This window comes from Anopheles arabiensis, chromosome 3 (genome assembly GCF_016920715.1).
Source record: "Anopheles arabiensis isolate DONGOLA chromosome 3, AaraD3, whole genome shotgun sequence".
NCBI classification, from domain to species: Eukaryota; Metazoa; Arthropoda; class Insecta; order Diptera; family Culicidae; genus Anopheles; species Anopheles arabiensis.
Genome location: NC_053518.1, coordinates 4,641,366 through 4,661,339, shown reverse-complemented (window position 1 = coordinate 4,661,339; position 19,974 = coordinate 4,641,366).

Below are 19,974 nucleotides of genomic sequence, written 5' to 3'. Positions count from 1 at the left end.
GCTCCCCGTGTACATTACCCCTGCTGCCTAGGAGTTTAGATGGCGCCCCGGTTCGTGTTTTTGTGGGGGGGAAGGTTAAACGCATCCAAGCGATTCGTTTACGGTTTTTGGTGGCATTTGTTTTGGGGGTTTTTAGGAAATTTTGGAAGCTGAAAGATTTGGTGTTGGTTTCAATTATTGAATTGCATTGCAAATGTCTACTCTACGCGTCAGGCGATGAATAAACAAAGCACTGTATAACGAAAATTATTGGGAAAGCATTCAAAAGATTCGATTGAAATTAAGTCTAAATTTTAATTTTATTCAAAACTAACCTTTCTAGATGAATCTCTCGCGCGCTCATGAGCTTCTGCTTCGCGAAATCACCACCAAAGACACAAAATAAAACGCAGAAATGGAAGAAAATAGAAAACATTTAACGATCGTGCGGGATGCTGGGCGACGATCGAGACCTTCTGCTGCGTCCGCACAGTCGTACAAGCGTACACGCTGGTTAAGTCAACCAGAGCAAGCAAGACAGCGCTTAGACGTTAGAAAGAAGAGCCAACAGGAAGAGAGTAATGTCCATGCGGACGGAAATGTGGGTCTGTGGCGTTGTCGCGTTGTTTGGTTTATTTCGATCATGGAGAAATTTTTATTTTTATCTCAAACATCTCGGCCGTTTGGTGGCAGTTTGAGAGGGCAGTGGCGAACAAAGTGTAAAGAGCAGAGATAAGACGATCGGTTGAAACGATGGAATGGCGATGAAATCTTTGGTGTGGCAATTAAAGCTATGAAAAAGTAGCAATTTGGTTAAGATTCATCAATTTTTCGATAATTTCAATACAAACTAAGCGACATGAATGTCAATTGTGCATTTTTCTTATGAAATTACTCCATCTCTCCTTGTCCATTTCCTGCTGGTGTAACTAATTATTTACCACTATGTATGTCGGTTTGTTGGTCAGCAGGAACTTCAAAGCTTTCCTCCTTTCGCAAAAGCCTCCCTGTGACCGTGACCATGATTGGATTAACTTTGGGCTTGCAAAACGGCATTACAACTTGTACGAGATCGCGCACGCCACCCTGCCGTACGAAGTACTGCTGCGCCCTGTGTTGGTGTTGCTGCAAGGTTTCTGGCACAATTTGTTGCCAAACACAAGAGCCGCACACACGATGTGGCCACCGTTGTCCTTCGGGGAACCCATCAATTCGGTGTCCCGCTGCCTGCATGGCCGACAGGGATGCCGTGACCAAAGCAAAGAACAATGCATCGGTCAGCGCCGGGGACCCAGGTCCGCGGAGGTGCAGCACAACCGTGACGAGCTTTCCGTCGAGGTATTATGCGTTGTAATGCCCCGGCTAATCCTGTTATGTTATTGCAAAAGCCTGCGAAGCGGAGGAAAGGGTTACTTTAGGGGCTTTTTTTGCGATTTTTCTTTTGTTTTTCGAACCCACCCCAGGAGTGGAAGGCAAGCGGCAGACACAAACGTAATACTGCACCGCACACACACATGTGTGTGTGTGTGTGTTTGGGTGCTTTATTTTTCTGTGTCGCTTTGCGTCTCTGACGCTGATCGGTGTGCCGCTTTTTTAAGGATCGTAAAGTTGAACCAACCACCCAAGCGAGCTGCCGGAGCAAAAAGGGTGGTCATACAAATCGATCGAGTCTCTCTCTCTCTCTCGCTTGAAGATCTTCTGACCGTTTTGGCCGACCGTTGCAAACTGTTTACGGCCATAAACGCAAACACACCCGGATGATGAGCAGATCGCTAAAAATGGCCATAAAGTGCCGTTTTCCAACCTCCACACAAAAAAAGGGTTTTGCTGTACGATCTTCGGCTAAGGATAAGAAGCGCTTCGACCCGGTCCACTTGAACGCTCGTGCTCGAATGGTTGTATTTGTGTGCACTTTGTTGTTTGTTGTGGACAGGGTTCGTATTAGAACGGGGCTGCACACAGGGATCGAGAGGAACTTTCAAACAGTTCTAGGAATGCAAAAGGAACGAAAGCTGGGCTTGAGATCAGTGGAAAAAAGGGATCGTAAAAGGGCCGTGCAGTGTGCAGGTACCGAGAATCTGGATCTCTGGTGGCGGCTGGTAAAAGAGATTGATTTAGAAAATAAAGTGAACCAAGCCATGGGCATTCGGACATCGGCAATAATGGAATGGGCTGAGGCTGTGTTTGGAAATCAGATATGATTATAACACTCATCTTTTGTAGAAGTGTTTTACGGGGAGTTTTGCAATAGGTAAGTGTTGAAAGAAAAGGAAATTGAAGGAAGAAATGCTTATTGAAGTCACTGCACTGATTGAAAGTTTAGATACTGTCAATAATTTTGAAGAAATGGGTTCATGCCTTTTTATTTAAGAATACCCAAGTGACATTTGCTCGAAATTGTTTTCCCATATCTGCTCGATTAGTACTCGATACGCCTGAAATTGTGAATTTGTGTGTGATCAAGTGAGTTGAAAGCGCCAAGATTTGGTGAGTTCGTAAATTAGACTTTCTTCTTTCGATGGACTATGACGTTGAGCTCATTTTACATTCGTAGCTTTGATATTTTATGAAAAACAAAAGCGGATTTTGTGTGACGTTATTTTATAAAAAATCGATATTATTTAAGTATAAAATGGCTACATGACCAACCATAACGATAGGAAACATCATTTCCAATGGAATTTGGAAGAAAGCAACGAAAAAACCGCATCACAGTTGATTTTAAAGGCCTTTTTCTAAATTCCCTTAAACTGGTGCAGTTTAAGGGAAGTTTAAGGCTCCAGTTTAAGGGAATTTGCTCGAATTCCCGATTTTTCGTGCTCGAAAATGTCAATTGGGTAGTTCTGATACGATAAAGATAGATGGAAGGAATGTAAAGAATGATTTTAGTTTGAAGGAAAGCTTCATTGGAAACATAAAAACTTTGAATTAGTCACAATTGAATAAGAATAAAAGTGTGTTTCGCTTAAATGATCGTTAATTTTTAATGATTTTTCATAGCATTAAAAGAATGATTTAAAAAGTAGATTTTTACGTGTCATTTACCATTCTACCTCCAACTGAGATGATGCCGAAGAATGTCAAAAAAACCTCTTGGAAGAACGTGATAGGACAATAAAAAGTACATTTGCCCAAAATTACACGACAAACAAGGTAGTCAATCACACCTGAACTGCTTAAAAAATGTTCCTATAAATGACTTTTAGACTTTTAGCACAAAAACCCAGAAAGAGAGGCCTCCATACCGACAATGGGTAAGTAAATCTGCCGGTACGTCATTTGCACGGGTCAAGCAAAAAAAGCAAAAAAAGGTCGATAATCATTAGATGCGAATCGAGGCACGTAGCGGACAATTGTGGTAGGACAAATGGATGGAAAGGACAATCCGTCGCCCTTTTTTCTACTTGTTCTACGTTACGTGCTACCTCACTGCACCCTAGTGTGTATGTGTGTGTGTGTGTGTGTGTACGTGTGCATTTGAGCGCACTTGAAGCGCATTGCAATGGAATTTAGCAAACACAGCTAAGAGGGAGGACAAAAAAAAGGTAGAAATAACGGGCCGCAAAAGGTAATCCTTAGCGTAAGAGTGTTTGGGCGCAAAGGCGCAACGGGCCAAACGGAGCCGAGGGAAGAATAGAAAGAAAAATCAGTTGGCCACGGACACAAACACGTTCCCCCTTCTAGGGGGTGTGGTGGCAGGAGGATTACATGACGCACAGTGTTGGCAAGCGGATTGTCCGTTTTGCACGTTTTAGAGGGGAAATGGTGCAAAATGCACTCTTTTTTAAAGGCACAAACAGAACAGACGGTCAGGTAAAAAGTGTTTAAAATTGTTTTGAAAAATTCCGGCTTTTTTTGCCTAAATTTGCTCTAAATTTTCGTAGTCGGATGTCGTGATTTTCATATTGTTTTTTTCCACCACGCAACATACTGGCGGGATCAATTCTATTAGCGAACGCATTACGCTTGGCAAACTGGGCGAGCTTGTGGTTTCGTAATTTATAACATTTTATGTGAAAACTCTTTACCAGAGAGCGCCAGTCCTGTTTTTGGGAGAGAGGGGAGGGGAGGGCTTTCCCTAGCCACAACGGAGTGAAAACCACTGAGTGGAATTTTACGACTGTTTACGAAAAGCGATGTTCGTGTGTGGTTTTTTTGCCCAGGGAAAATCGGCCATCATCAGTGTGGCATTTTGAGCGGTGTTCCATGTTGGTACGGTAAAAGTCCAGATATCTGTGTGTGTACTCTTTCTTGTTGATTCAATGAAGGATAAATTGTTCCGTGCGATTGAATTACAAACTGCTTTTCTTCGTCATCACCGCATGCAAGTGAAGCTTGGAACACATGGAAAGAAGATGTTCCGCGTATGGAATTCCCATTACCGGGTGGGGCGAGCTCGAGTTCTTCTAATGTACGTCTCCGCACCATTGATTTGGATCACTGACAAAACGGTGGCTGGTGGTGCGCTTTGATTCGATTCTGTTGGCAATTGATGGTCGTTAAGCGACATTATAATGATGCATGTCTGTTTACGTACGTACGATTCCTTATTTTTTGAGGGGACGATGTAATTCTGGCTGCATGCGTTATCAATGAAGCGATCACGATGATGAAATGCCGGCTCTTTCCGGAATATGGAAATTTGGTAGGACATTTCACGGGGGGTTTTTATGCATTCAGAGCAAGAGTTTTATGCAATATGGTGAAAGATTGGTCGATTTTTTTCTTCTGAAGACTCTCCCATTGGACGTATTTTTGTCGTATTTTGAATGCCTTATGCTCATTTTTTGCTCCCATCCCAGCACATCCAGAAAAACGCGATCAGTAAAACGTAGCAATTATTCTTTCCTTCCCCGAACTAGCAATTGCTTAATTACGGTCAATTGAATCGAGTCGCCAAGGTCTATTAATTGCCCAGAACCATCATCCAAAATACAGTTGTACAGACAAGAAACAACACCAAAACGCGCGTACAACACCCGCACCCGCATGTCTGCGATCTACTGTGTGAGATCTACTAGCCATCCCGGGGATCTAGAGTGTCGCGTGTACATAAAACAGTTCAGTTCTGCTTCGGAACTGCGTCTTCCAATGCTGCACCGCCAATTGTGTGATAAATCTAGCGAAAGAATAAAAGCAAAACCCGTTCCATTATGATGCTTGCTTGTCTTTTTGGCAACAAACACTAGCTTTTTGCCTGCAACTTGTCATTCACACCCGTAAGTCAGACTTTGCAGAGAGAGAGACGCTTGTCGCGACAGTTTTGCAATCACCGAAGTCACCGAAATCCCTCCCAGCTCACCAACCGAAAACTATACACACAAGAAAGGGAGGGAGGGAGAGCGATCTATCTGCGTGCGCGTGTGTTATTATGATTAAATAGGTTTGTATTATTTGTGTATGTTTGGTTAATAAATTAAATTGCTTTTTATTTCATCCCTTGTGGATCGGCGGGTGGGTGGTTGGAGAAGGAGAGGGTCGGAAAGAATTACGCCATGCTGCTCATGAATACGAGCTACGCTCTGTCCCCGACTGTGACGTCCGTGGACAAACAGTTTTCCCTAGCATCGTCTATCGTCCCCCCAACTCCCCGCCCTGAAAGGATGGGTGAAAGGATGATGGATCAGCGGAGGCATTTTGGGGCAATGGACAGTGGGACCGCTTTCCCCCCTCACCCCGGGACGCTTACAATGTTTGCCCGTGGCACATAAACTTTCGGCCTGTGGGGTTTGTCTATTAAACAGTCTTATATCGTCTTTCGTTCACTTCTTTTCATCGCATTTTATCAGACAAATCCTCGCTGTCTCTCATTGCCTTTCCACCATTGCATGACCACCGCCACGCGTGCCAGCCGGGATTCTCATTGTACGCGCTGTGACCAACGCCAGCGGGGAAGGCGCATGTGTGGCGTGGCAAAGAATCCAGTTTTATGATCTCATTAAATTTGTTTTTATTTACGTTCATTTGTGTTCACGTTTTGGATTCCGCTGACTTGTAGGAGGGAGCGCGGCAAGTGCGCGCGAATTCTACCAAAATGGGAATGGCCGGGTGTTCCGGCAGGAAAGGACACGAGCTCCGTGATTCGTTTTTTTTTCGTTCTCTTCCGCCAACAGTTTGCTATCAGTTTTGCTCAACTTTGCGATCCCCCTCTTTACCCGTGGCCTCGGTACACTGGACTAATTTTGACGAGTTTCCGTTCGATCCGTTGACTGATGTGCAGGAGGCAAGCGAGGATAAGATGATGTAAAAGAAAATTAGCTAAGATACTAGATACAAGCCAGCCAGCCAGGCAGGCAGAGGCGGTGTGTGCTGCGAGGAACGATACATTAGGGCCAACACACAGCAAAGGGCAAACGATTTGTGCGCCAGTTGTCGTCGAGTTGTTGTCCAGATAGTTTTTGCGCCTTGGAGTGGGATGAGGTGGCACTGACGGCACTGACTGACTGACTGGCTGTGTATGGCTAAAATATGTGGGAAGCTTTAGCTGGAAGACTGCGACACGCCGTCCGTTTGGCGTAGAACACATAATATGTCGCTTCACTCGCTTCCAATAGATCTTTATTTGCGGGTGCGGGAAGCCCGACAACGTATGCTTCCATTCCATTCCATCAGCCCGCTGCGGAGGAGCCAAACGGAGCTACGGAAAGTAATGAAACGGGTAATAAAATAAATGGCAAATATACATAAATATACATATATATTGAAGCATTAAAACTATCGTTGTTTCCTGAGGAAGGTTAGAAATCATGCTGTGCGGCGGGCGGAAGGATGGTTAATGCTGGCCTGGAGAACTGGACGCAACTGGACCATGAAAACGATTACGGAGGGGAGAAAAATGCTTGATGGGGTCGTATCAGAGACATCACCGACGTTTTGAGGGTTAGACGTTAGAGTACACGCGGTTACACGAGGCTCAATGAGTAATTCGTCAATCAATCTGCTGCCTTGTTTGTAACGAAGCGGCTCTTTAATTAATATGATAAGGAAGCATTCGCCTTTCCTATTCCAAATCGAACGAATAAACGAATTGAACTTATCTAAGCAATAAGACGCGCTCAATTCGAGTTACTTTACGAAGTAATTCTAATGACATTTATGCTTCCATTTTATCGCAGTTCAAAGGCATCTCGTAGCATCACAGCCAAAGCACTGCTGCTGTGGAAGGGTTGACCACCACCAGCTCCTGGGCGACTTCTGTGATGGGGGAATATAATTTATGGCACGCACCACGCGTCAGCCGAAAACGCTGCAAAGTCGTCTTATAAATCTTTCTCCCTCCATGGCGGGGACCGGGCGTATGCGACAGTGGATGCTAACGAGATGCTTCTGGTCTGGTCTTCGGAGTTCAAGACAAAAGCAGTCCTCTCTCTCCATGTCCCTTCAAACCCATAAACCGGACAGTCGGATAAGCCATCTTTTTAATAGCACAAAACACAAAAGTTTCGTCTGTTTGCCCCGTCTTCGGGCGGAACAATCCGGAAAAGTGCTGTGTTTTTATTATCTCTCGCATTTTTTTTTTGGGCGAATTATACTGCACCAAAAAGTTGGATAGTGCGCGTGTAGTAGCGCCTTCATTTGACCTTTTAAGCGTTACGGTTCAGATGTCTCTAATCTTTGTAAATGTGCCTTTCGTGTGTGTGTGCGCATTTGTGGCATGTGTCATTAACGATCGGAGGTTCGATCTTTTCCCGGTTTCTTTTTGTGGATTGCGAATGTCACCCCTCCAGATAAAAACAAAAAAGATAGATATGAAGCATTATGACATGTGGATTCGGTCAGCAACCTTGTGCTCTTGGCCACTGTCCATTAAGATACAATTGGCACGCACATTATGGGTTGTGGGGTTGGAAATTGATAAAAAAAAAATCACTGTTCAATACACAATTGGGCTTCAAAATTGCAGCAGGCCTTATGTCACCCTCAAATCCCTGCGTTTGGGTGAATGTGGTGACAAAAGCGGGCGAAATGTGAAACCCAATGCACCACCAAATTCCCCGGAGGGGTAAGGAACAATGAGCAAGGGATAATTATCCTACCAACACACACACACGCACACACAATGTGAGCCATCGGTTGATGTTGATAATAATGTGAAAGGATACGCAGGTTCGAAGGGGAAAGCATTTCTCCCGAAACAATGCTGCCAGTTGGGTCGGTCCGTTCTGCAATACAGTAACGTTCGATTGGCCTTATAACGCTGCAGTGTTAATGTTAATATCAAATTCTTTCTGCACAGAATAGAGAAAAAAATAGGATAAAATTCGCCAATCTATCCAGTGTCTCGTGTCTCCTCACCTTGTCTCCATGGTCAGTATGGGGAGTGTGCCACATTAGACGGGCGCGCTTTTCGTTCCTCCCGTCTTTGGTTGCATTCGTTCTAGGAAAGGGAATGCAAAAAATTGGGATTTATTTTAGCAAATGCAACGGCAACCGGCTTTTTTACATTGTTGTTATTGTTATTGTTTGGTAGGGTGGGTTTGCAAAACAAAAGGGGGAAGAGGAAAAACTGCACTGCTAGGGTGCGCACTGGGTGAAAGCATAAAGCTATAATATTACCGCTGTGACTGTTTGTGCGCTGAGGGACACAGGCTAATCATTATCAAGCGTGTCGTAAGGATAAAAAAGGACTCGGAAAGGGGAAACTAACAAAAAAAAAAAAATAGCACAGGGGGAACTATACGCCTAGATAGCTTGCCATTTGACCTACCTAGCGATTCGACCCACTGCCACCAACTGTGGTGAGCGACGTTTAAAGGCTTTTTCCCCATTTTTTTTATGCGATCGATTTGAGGGGTGTGATGCTGCGAATTTTTGGCACACATAAGGGGTGCCGGTCTTCTTTTTTAATACTGTTACTGTTACTAAAGATACCCATTGGGTGAGTTTTCAGGGATGATGGATTTCGTATCCCTGCGTGTCTTTAAAATGCATCCCCCCCCAAAAAGGACGAAACGAAAGGTTACCCGCTTGGTTGGGATGGATCAATTCGGTATGGTTTGTGAAATTTTGTTCGATTGCATTACGGTTTCGTTTACGGTTTTGTTTGCGCGTTTAGTTTCGTCTATCATTGCCGGTGCGGTTTTGGCGCGTGTTTTCAGCGCATGATTGCTGATTAGTTATTCAAAGGCAGGATGAGTCAGGAGGTTTTGTTTTTCTTTCTAGCACAAATTGCAAATAATTTTAAAATGCAGCAAATGAATTGTAGTTAGAAAAAGGTCATGAGGGCTTTCCATATTGTGCGAGAAGGTTTGTATGATGTTGTTCTGTAACTGAGTTTCAAGAAATGAGCTATGACTGTTGCATACAGTGCTATTTCTCTTATAAAATGGGTAAAAGGGGCTTTATTGTGCACATTTTTAAATAAAACTGACAAACTTTCTATTCTCTTATAGAAACAAATCATAAAAATCAATGATTTATGGAGAAAATTAGGGATAAGATCGATTTTTTATAAGTGAATTCTCAATGACAGTAATTTAACCTATCTTGTCGAAAAAGGATTGTATAATTACGTAATTTGCTTCAAATAACTTACCAAATTACCATTTCAATTTTCTACAGCTGCTATATTCTTAGTAGAAATCACAAGCAGCAAGAATTGTAATAAATACATCCTACCTTGTCTTGCCAGTGTAACCGAACCTGATCCAATGAGCTGGGTATTCAGATAAGTTCATCTACAGTAACCATTTCATCAAGCTGCACAAACTTTGCCCATTCTTTGCACGTTAAATCACTCCCACCGAAAGGAGCGATTTTGCTACTAACAACCAGCCAGCACACCAGCCAGAAAGTTTGCACATTTTCCATCCCACAAACTGGCTGCATGTTAATCAAGATTCCGAACCATTACACACCAAACCGATTGGTGAATAATTTGCAAATGAAGAGAGAGAGAGAGAGAGAGAGAGAGAGAGAGACAGAGAGAGAGAGAGAGAGAGAGAGAGAGAGAGTGGGTGCGAGTGGGATAGGTAAGTAAGGGGGTAAAGAAATGAGCGAACAACTTCATCACCGTTCGATAGCCATCAACATCCACCGAAACCGCCGACCAAGGCACCATGGAAACCGTGGGCAAGAAATGGTGGGAAAAATGAAATACACCAACCGCTCCCCACGGCCCATTCCTTGCAATCGAAGTTGGCGCTGAGAACATTCTTGCTGGTGAGAGAAAAATAAAATACGAGTTAACATATCGATATCGAAGTAAAAGTGCTTTCCTCCAATGCCGCTAACACGTGCTGCAAAACACACGCAGTTGCAAAAAGGAAGTGAACAGACGGCTCACCCGGTGGTGGTGGGTGGTGGTGTTCGATCCCCGCCAAACATATTGAATATGTGGCAGCGTAATGTTGCCATTTATCTCGCCACTTGCCACTTGCGTGATCGCTCGCGCACAGGCTCGCCACACCGCTTCAGCAGCAGGATCCAGATAACGCAGCAAACGCAACGGCAAACGCGTGATAACTCTTACCACCCGTTTTCCCCTGTGTGGGCCCCGTGCGGGAAAGACTTGTATGCTTGACGTGCGGAAAAGTGTTTTTTTCTATACTAGCGGAAAAACTCAATATCGTTCTATGGTGGGGATGATGTGTTTTTTGGCCCGTTTTGCTTCCACTGTAAAGATGTTTAGAAAATGGGGGGGATACTCACCCACCACCCAGCCCCAGAAAAGAAAGCCTTACCGTGTCGTGGAAGTGAGAAATGTTCAAGGATAATGAAAAGTTTGACAGAAAAGAACCTCATCCACTTCGGTCCATTTGCGCCTTCACTTATGCGCTGGAGTGAAAGTCTTTGCGGGGTGCGCGTAAGACATCGTAAAGGGGTGAAGAGAAGTATACCAGGCAAGGATGCGAAAGGTTTTTCATCTTCTCGTCCACTTTGGGGTAGCTTTTTGCGCACGATGCGCCCCGGTCCCCGGTCGAGCAGTTTCTAAAGATAGTGGAAAGTAGATATGGGACGCATGAAGAAACTGTTTTCCAATTTCTTCCCTTTCTCCGTTCCACCCATCCATCCCTTGCAGTCAGGATGGCCGATGGCGTCACAAATCGAAAAGGGGTCTTTGAGTTTGATAAGAATTTTTCCAAATTCTGCTCACTCGTTTCTCGGGACTGGGGTTGCTGCAAGCGAACGTGGGCTGTCGTGGATAGTGGCTTTCCCTTGCTTTCTCTCTCTCTCTCTCCACTCCATCACGTGTTTTGTTTTTCACTTCCTCTCACATTCGCCGTTCCCTTCCATACAGTGAGGTTGATTTGATATTACACATTTGTTGCCTTTTGCGACGTACGCGCCCTGTTTCACTGCCGCCACCCCGAAAAACGCACCACATGTGTTTGTGTGTGTGCGTGCGTGTGTGTGGAGTGGCGACGTGAAAAATTTATTTTCCGATACCCGGTGCCGGGGAACCCTGCCGGTGCCGGTCCATTCGGTGTGAAAGTGGTCGTTCGATTCCGTCCATTCATTCCGTATGGATCGAACGGGCTGCCGGCTGCTTGAATCATTCCACAGTCGTCAGTCTTTTCAGGCTCCTTCTTCCCCCCGGGCGGGTTTTGGGGGGGAATGGAAATGTATCAGCGTAGAACTACTCCCCATTTTCCTGCCCCTTTCTCCGGAGGTTGGGATGGTTATGGTTCTCCTCACGATCGAAGGGAGTGTGTGTTGTTCGTGCAATCTCGATCCTGGTCGGCACATATTGCTTGCGAGCGAATTACGTCCAAGTAATATTGGCGGTGTGATGGAATTGAAGAAAAAGGGGGAGGAAAATTGCCAAAACGGCTCCCCCCGACTTGCCCCATAAAGTCAATTTCTTCCCACAGCTCTTGCACCACACCACAAGGAGGCGAGATTTTCTAACCAAAAGGATCGAACAAGCAAAAAAGAGGGTTCCTTCACGAAGGGAAAACATCGGCCGCATCGGGTATCATTTTTGCACACACACAGAGCAGAAAAAAGGGAACCAGCATCCGGTCCAATTTCGTCCAATGCCGGAATGATGATGTTTCACTTTGGCCCATCAGCCGCCGGTACGTGCTGGATGGAAAATTTAATGAATTGTGTTGTGTGTGTGTGTGTGTTCGATAGTGAAGCATCTTTTCATCAAGCAACTCCTGGCGTTTTCCCACATCGCCTCCTTCGATTTCCGTTTGTCATTCACCACATGAGGGTGTACTAAAAGCTTCGTCCGAGGCAGTGAAAGTGAAAATAGTAGGCATGGATACGGTTTACGGGTGGTGATCGCTATCTCGAGCCTTCACCGCATCCGATCGTACTGCACGTACTCGTACGCCACACTACTGTGTGTGGCAAGCAGCACTGGCACTTATGGTGGTGTGATTTATCATAAATAGTTCATGTTTGGAAGGAAGTCATGGTCGGGAAAACGGGGGGACAGCCCCGAGCCCGAGGGTCCATGATGGCAAGATAAACGAATGATTGAACCATCGTTTGTCATTCGGTATTTTGATGGAATGGTCGTCATTCGGGGCTTGTTACACTTTGAGTTATGTTTATTTCCTGTTTACCGTTCTGTTTATTTTATCGCACGAGATTGTTTGATTTCTTTCCTTTCTTGGGACCAGACGCACAGACGCTCGGTGAATGATGGGCAACCATTTTGTGTCGAGTGCGTGCGTGTGTGTGTGTGTGTGGCTAGGATACTTGTTGATTCAGCCAATTGGTACACTAGGAGCCTGTTGATCGGAGGGTTTTATGTAACGATCCGTAGATGCCTGGTTGACACTGGTTAAGATGGCGATTTGTGCTATTTGCAAGTGTGGTTTTATGTCTTGTTTATTTGGTTTCTTTACTTCTTGGGTTTCTATCGCCCTTTCGCTTATAGATTCAGTTTAGTGTTTTAGCTCTTTTTTATGTAGTGTTTTATATCTTGGTTAGCTTTCCCTTTATCTTTATCGTTATTTCTTACTTATCTTAGTGAATTGTCTTTCTCTCGTTCTCTTATTGATTCAGTTTAGTGTTTAAGCTCTGTTTTATGTAGCGTTTCATGTCTTATTTAGGTTTCTCTAATTGTTAGTCATTTTTTACTTTTTTTATATATAATTTTTAAGAGAGTTAATGATGGTTACTTGTGATAATCATGTTTTGGTTACATTCAAGCAAAATTATAAAGCAAAATTATATCATTGCTGAAGTTAAAATTATCCTTCAAAATAGATAAGAAATGATTGAGGTTTAGTAAAATAACACACAAATATAAGATGTGATATGATGAACACATCAACGCCTGAAAGCTGGCAATTGAAGCAGGGCATACTGTCACCTCCTTTAAAATATGTACATTTCTATGAACAAAAGCGGTAGAATATGCGAAGGTTCTATCAACTATCAAGCAAACCCACCGGACAGCATGAACCAAGCAAAGAAAGGAAAACAACGAAGCGTCACACTTTGATGCTACTCAACAAAAAATAACCGAAAATAAAAACGCTCGTTCAGAATCGTTTGAATAACAGCAGCAGGAACGGAGGATCCTTGCAAGTATGACCATTTGCAAAGACGCTCGTTTCAATTTCTTTTCGCACAAAACCCCGTCCGTCTCATAAATATACAACGGTTTGGCAGTGAAGGCACACTCGTTGTGTGGCTGAAAGGTGTCTGTTTTTATTTTTGCCTTGTGTCTTTTCAAACCACTCACCTTGCTGTGCTGTGTTCTGTTGTGCGTTTTTCCACATCGGTTATGGTGGTTGGCCAATGTTTTGCACTTGCACACCTCCGTCAGCCCTTTTGCAACGCCGGCAAAACGAACGCTCATATGAAGCATCTTCATCGTAGCCTTTCTGCCCGTGCGAGTCCAGGACTGGAAAAGCATCACTCGGTTTTCTAAAAAAAGTAAAAGTCCTAGATCCTTTTTTTTACTTTACTCTCCTACCGATGTATCGAAAGATAGATGAAAATGAAAAGAAAAACGACCGTATCAACCCGGCACGCATATATTACCCGGGAAAGTGTGAATTTAGAAGCATCAGCGTTCGGGAGGTGGATAGCGTGGCAAAAGGGAGACATCAATCCATCCGTGGTAACGAAACCGGACGAAACCTTCGTGAGTGTGTGTCGGTGTGTGTAAGAGAGGATGTTTAGTGTGGCCAAACTTCTTTCTATTTCCATGCTTCGTAGTTTTCCCCCATTACGTCTGTTTGTTGTTTTGGAAATGGGCGCAAATGGGCATTTTCCACCGAGGGAGGGAAACATAAGGAAGAAAGCCGTTGTTCCGTTCCGTTCGTATCCTGCTTTCCTTCGTAAGGTATCATTTCTCTGAAACACGCCGCCACTCTCGGAGCCGTTACGCAGGTGGGAGGGAGAAAGGTTGAAGAACCTAAACCTGGGAAAATGATGCCGGGCTCCATTCAACATCCAAAAGGTGTGAAAACGGCCGTTACGGAAAGTTATGACGGCAACCGGGCGTCAAAAATGCGGATCAACATCGTTACCATCCTTGGTTGGTGGGCGAGGATTGTGTGTCTGTTAAGAAAGGGACTGGACATGGGAGCAGTACAACAGGCACACACACACGCAGCTCTCTGTGTAGCTGAGGCCATTCTCGAGAAGGATATGTTGACGGTTAAATGATGCTCGTTTGACGGTTGCCTTTTCTTCTGGCATTGCCGGGCATTGGGGCCAGCACAACAACGGGCGGCAAAAAAACAAAAGACTCACCTACCGAAGAGCCACCCCGGTGTATAATTCAGCGCTGATGGGTAACTTTTTGCTGTTTGCGGGAGGAGCTGGTTGGCCACGTTCGTTGGCATTACTCCTCTCCCCCTGGGGGCAACTGGATGGGAAGAGCGAGAGTCTGGGCATCTCGTGTGCCGACAATAAAGAGTCCCGCGCTGGAAGTCAATGAGCCAATACCCGAGTGGGAAGTGGGATGAAATGTGGCCAAATGCGGGGGGAGGATGATGAGTGGTGTAAGCCAGGGAGACGGGGAGGTTTATCAAGAGGCCCTAATTTACCTGGCGAACACGAGGAAAATCTTATTAAAACATAATTTTTCTCGCACGTAACAGGTTCGTGCGAGGGATGGTAATGGATGGTCGAGTTCGTTCTTAGTCCAACTCCAATTGGGTTGGTTTATTGTGCCGTGTTTCAAAGCGATAGTAAGAGAGTGAGGGAGGGATTGCTGGCTACAAAAGTTTGTTTCATTTTCTTGGTACATCATACAGTTTCCGAGAGTTAAATTATTCTGTTTGTTCGGTTCAGCATCCGTAAGGTCAATTTCCTTAACACGAGGTTAATATTTAAATTTGAATTCAATTTGTGTAGGATTACTCACGCTTCTCTCTACCTTGTCGGTTCACACTCTTGTACCGATAGTTCATTTTTTCGCTTCGGTTCACTGATTGAACGAAATCAAAAGCGTACCGATTTTGTTTTGAAATTCCATTCACAAACCGTCTAATGGCCCTTTCGGGGCGATCCTTTCGCTCTCGGGATGCTTCGGTGGCAAGTGCCTGCAATTGATCCTAATGACCGTTCGGTCCCGTCCGTCAGCTGGTGTTCGAGAAGCTGTTCGTGCACGTGTAAGCGCTTTCGTTCCACACTTGCTTAGTGCAGAACGCCCTTTTGAGGATGAGATGTTAAGGCAAGGATCAGGAGAACAGTTGATGGTTTAGCGATACAAACAGCTACATTCCAGTGTCGGGTTGGTTCGAGTGGATTGGTTTGTACGGTTTTATCTCAGTGGTTGAGATAACTGGAAAAGATAGCAATGTTTGGATACTTTATGAGTGGGGCAGGTTTGAGGTTTGAAGTTAAAATGTTTGATTCATTTGCAGTTTATCTTCAATCACCAGCCAGGTTCAAACAGCTCCATCAGATGCATTACAACTTTAATATCAAGGAAGGGATTATTCAAGAGAAGAATAACGCTAAAGTGTTACAGGAAAATGTATCACACACAAAAGAATTTGGTAAAGATGTTCGGGTAAACAAAATATAAAGTATAAGTATGAAAACATGTAACAAAAAATTGAGAAAATAAATGAATTCCCTACCATATACCATTACAAAAAATAGATTAGATTACAATTACAAAAAAGAACAAGCCAGATTCTTATAACAAAACACATTTATTTTAACAAAATCCTTAAACTATTGTCTAAAACACAAGTCGAATGGCATTCGCAATACAAAATCTTTTACTTACACTCCCTCCAAACATTACCTCTACACAATCGACCAACGGCAAGTAAAATCACCCAAAAATAAGAAGGAAAAAAAACACTTCACCACACATCTACACACCACATAGAGAGAGAAGAAAAAAGTCCTCTCGAATATCTAAAATATTTTCCAAACACCTGTTACCCCATCAAGAAAATAATAAACTATACAGAAAAATGGAAAAGCGTTCAACCCATGCGAAGGTGGGGGGACGGACGAAGTGCCAACGCCATCGGTTTGCGTTCCACCTCATGGGTGGAAAAGTGGTACTTTTTTCGCCTTGAACGCAGCGTGCCACTTTACACTTTCCCGTTTCTCGGCTTCTTTTCCTCCCGCTCAAAAGGGGCGAAAAGGCAAGTCAACTCTCTTAAACGGACCAATTTATTTCGACATTTTCTTCGGGTGCGTACAGCGTATGTGAAGCGTTTCGCGCCACGGACAGATCGACTGTATGGAACGTTTTGGCACCGGCACCGCAGGCCAAAACGGTTCACCGGTGTGTCGTTATTTGTGGAGCGAACAAAGCAGAGCAAAGCCAAAAAAAAAACATGACTTTTCGGTGAAAGTGCTGGGGACGCGATTTTGGACGCGATTTTAGTGCATTTTTTGTGTGTAGTGCTCATGTTCTTCTTTTAGTGAGGATTTTAGATTCTCACTCAACAGTTACTAGGGGCACGGGACACGGCACACACACACACACGCTGGCACATCATTACGATTGCGGTGATTTTATCCACGACGACATGACGGGATTCGGGTTTTGGGGCCAGCTGTTCCGTTTTCGTGTATGATTGTTTCGAAGGTGAAAAAATGCTGTTTATTGTACATTTTCCACCGTCGTTGTTGCAAACAGGAGTTCTGTATTTTAGATTCGTGGTCGCGTTGTGTGTGTGATGAAGAGACGATTGGTAAAGCACAAAAGGTACAGAGGAAGTAGAAGTGTTAAGGTTGAGTGGGAATGTAATAAGGCTGTTTTCCACCTTCCGTTCGAAATAATCTACATTTAATAAAGTTTACTCTTAACCGGCAAGCGTTTACTTCGCCCTTTGATGAACATGTTCAAACCAATACACCACACACTGCTTTCCGGTATTGAAAAATAATACCGAAAGACGTTCACGTTTCAAGCATCACTTATTTACATCGCAAACGCACCCGAGTAAGCACCGAGCCCATCGACCGATTTCAATAAACATCGCATTTTATCGTCCTCTCGCTGCTCGCAGCCGCGTCATATTTTCCCAAGTGCTTCCCCAGCAGCAGCAGAGTGGCCCGCTTTCGCACCATTCTCGCACGGTTTATTATTATTTGCGTTGTTTTGCAAGCCACTGCCACTGCAAGCAAAGGGTAAGAAGGCATTTGCGTCAAACTGGGGGCGGCCAAAAAAAACGGCGGGATTGTATCGGGATTTAATCCTTAAAACAAACCAAAGCCTTCAACGGATTCGGTTCGGGCGGGAAAACGTGCCTAAATGACGAGTGCCACGAATTGATGAGCCTACTACTCCGTCCTTTCAATCTGCTCTCTTGCTCGCGCCATTCCAAGCGGTTTTTGGTGCGGTTCAATCTTAGGATCAACTTGACGCGAACGTAAAAAAGTGTTAAAGCAAAGATTTTCCACCATCGGACACTCTGCATGAAGCGAATTCCATTTCACTCGGCGTGTGTACGTGGAGCAAATGCTGGAAATGTTTGGAATTTTGGAGAACCCATTTTTGGACGCACCGAAATGATACGCCTCTTCGTAAACACATTCCAATTCCTTGGTTTGGGTGGTAGTTTCATCACGCAGCGTGAAAAACAAGAAGCGGGGCTCCCACATAGGCAAGCAAATAGGGTTGACTCGCGTGGGCTCACAGATTGGTTTTTGGTTCGGTCAGAGCACAGCACAGGCAGAGCAGATGCACAGGGAAATGGCCATGATACGTGTGCGCCCATTTGCTGGCCACCCAGTGCTTCCAAACCTACCAAAAGGTGAATGGAAAAGCCATTCGGTCATTGCGTCGTTTCGGAAAGATCAGCACCGTGGGCGTCGCACGATCGGATGCCGCGTTGTTTGTTTGTTTTTGGACAAAAAATGGAAAAAGGGAAACACATTCGCTGCTTCTTTTGGTGAACAGGAAGAATAAGTTTTTCCCTCTTCGAATTACAACAACCCAACGCACACACACACGCACATGGAATAGTTTTTGGACGGTGGTTTAGTGAAGGAGCAGCCCGTCGTTTTCGTCGATTGATCCGTAGCAGAATGGGATCAATGTGAAGATTGTGTGTGTGTGTTTTTCTTCCCTCTGTAGGCCTTCATACGTGCCTTTTGCTTTTTTTTAGTTTCTCGCCTTACTGCCCATTTCACGCACATCCTGCGTGCGCGCTTGCTGTATGTGATCGTGCGTTCGAGATTGCCTGCCACGCGGTGAATAGTTTCGTCCATCTTTCGGCTTTGTCTCCGCTTGAAACTAATCCGCCCCGGGTAGTGGCCCATCGCACTCAAATCGCTGGACCGACTGTGTGTGTGTGTGTGTGTGTGTGTGTGTTTGTGTGTGTGTTTGAAGAAATAATTTGATCCTTCCATTTGGAAACAAAAAGGGGCAGGTGCAGGGACGGAGAGAGCGCGTGAGAAAGCTTCGGGAAGGAAGATTTAATTCAGTGATAAAGGAAAAAACATGTTTCCCGGGTGGCAGGAAAGAAAGTGCCACCAGTGTAAGCAAGTGGAAATTGTTTTAGTTTTTTTTGTGTCCCGTTGACTGTTGTACGATATTGACATTGGTTGGCGTTTTTTTGTGTGTGTTCTTTTGGCTATTCATTCTTATAGTACAGTTTGATCTAGCTTCTTCTCTTGAGCTCTTATGCCCCTTGCTTGATTTTCTAAATTATCTTAACACATGCTACCAAGGAGGGAAAATGGCCCAGGCTCCGACCGGTTTCGTTGAGTTTCGGGGGTCGTTTGTTGTAGCGATTGATTTTGGATTGATTCTATGGCTTTCCCTTGACGAGCATGGATGGCAAAGTTTATTATTTCTGTTACGCTGGACATCAAATGTGAAAAACGTGGCACCGGGATAGTTTGAAGCAAAATCCATTCCGAAAACAACAAAGAAAAATAATCTGGCGTACGATAACGAAGACGTTAGATTACGGTTCTCATATTTGCTAACTATATTTACCATCACTGCACAAACCTTCATTTCAAAATGATTAAAACACCCAGGACATGCTTATCATTCCCTGCACGGGCTATAGTTTTTCACACACAAAAAAGGCTGCCGAGAAAGCAACACTGTTATCATATATTTAAAATTCCAAACAGATAGTTCCTGGGAGAAGGATTTGATTCGACCTCGGCTGTGGCCACTCATCACCTCCTTGCCCCTGCTCCACGGCGCTCCGATAGTGCAAATGGACGTTTCGGGCTTGATCCCATCGTTGAAGTCGTTTCAATCGTTCCTGCCCCTTGTTTGGTCCTGCACCTTTATCTCAGTCACATTGCCCGCGTCATTCGGCACCATCTGCTTCAATCCATTTGCACACATATCCGTTGCCGTGCGCCGACACACAACCATCATTAGCCCAAGTGGGGGGAAAAAAGGTGCTGATGGTGTTTGGTGCGATGCGTTGCGAACTGCGAATCGGAGACCCTATCCTTCTCCCCAAGAGCGTGCGGCAGTCGTTCTTTCTGCGCCGTGATGGACGAATGACGGGAGCACATCAAACTTCCATCAACTGCCTTGCTGCCTTGGTTTGTTGCTGTTGCGAATGGGTTCGAAACGATCGTCAAAGCGGATCAGAAAGGTAGGAAAGTGCGTAATTCTAGGGTGAAGTCGGC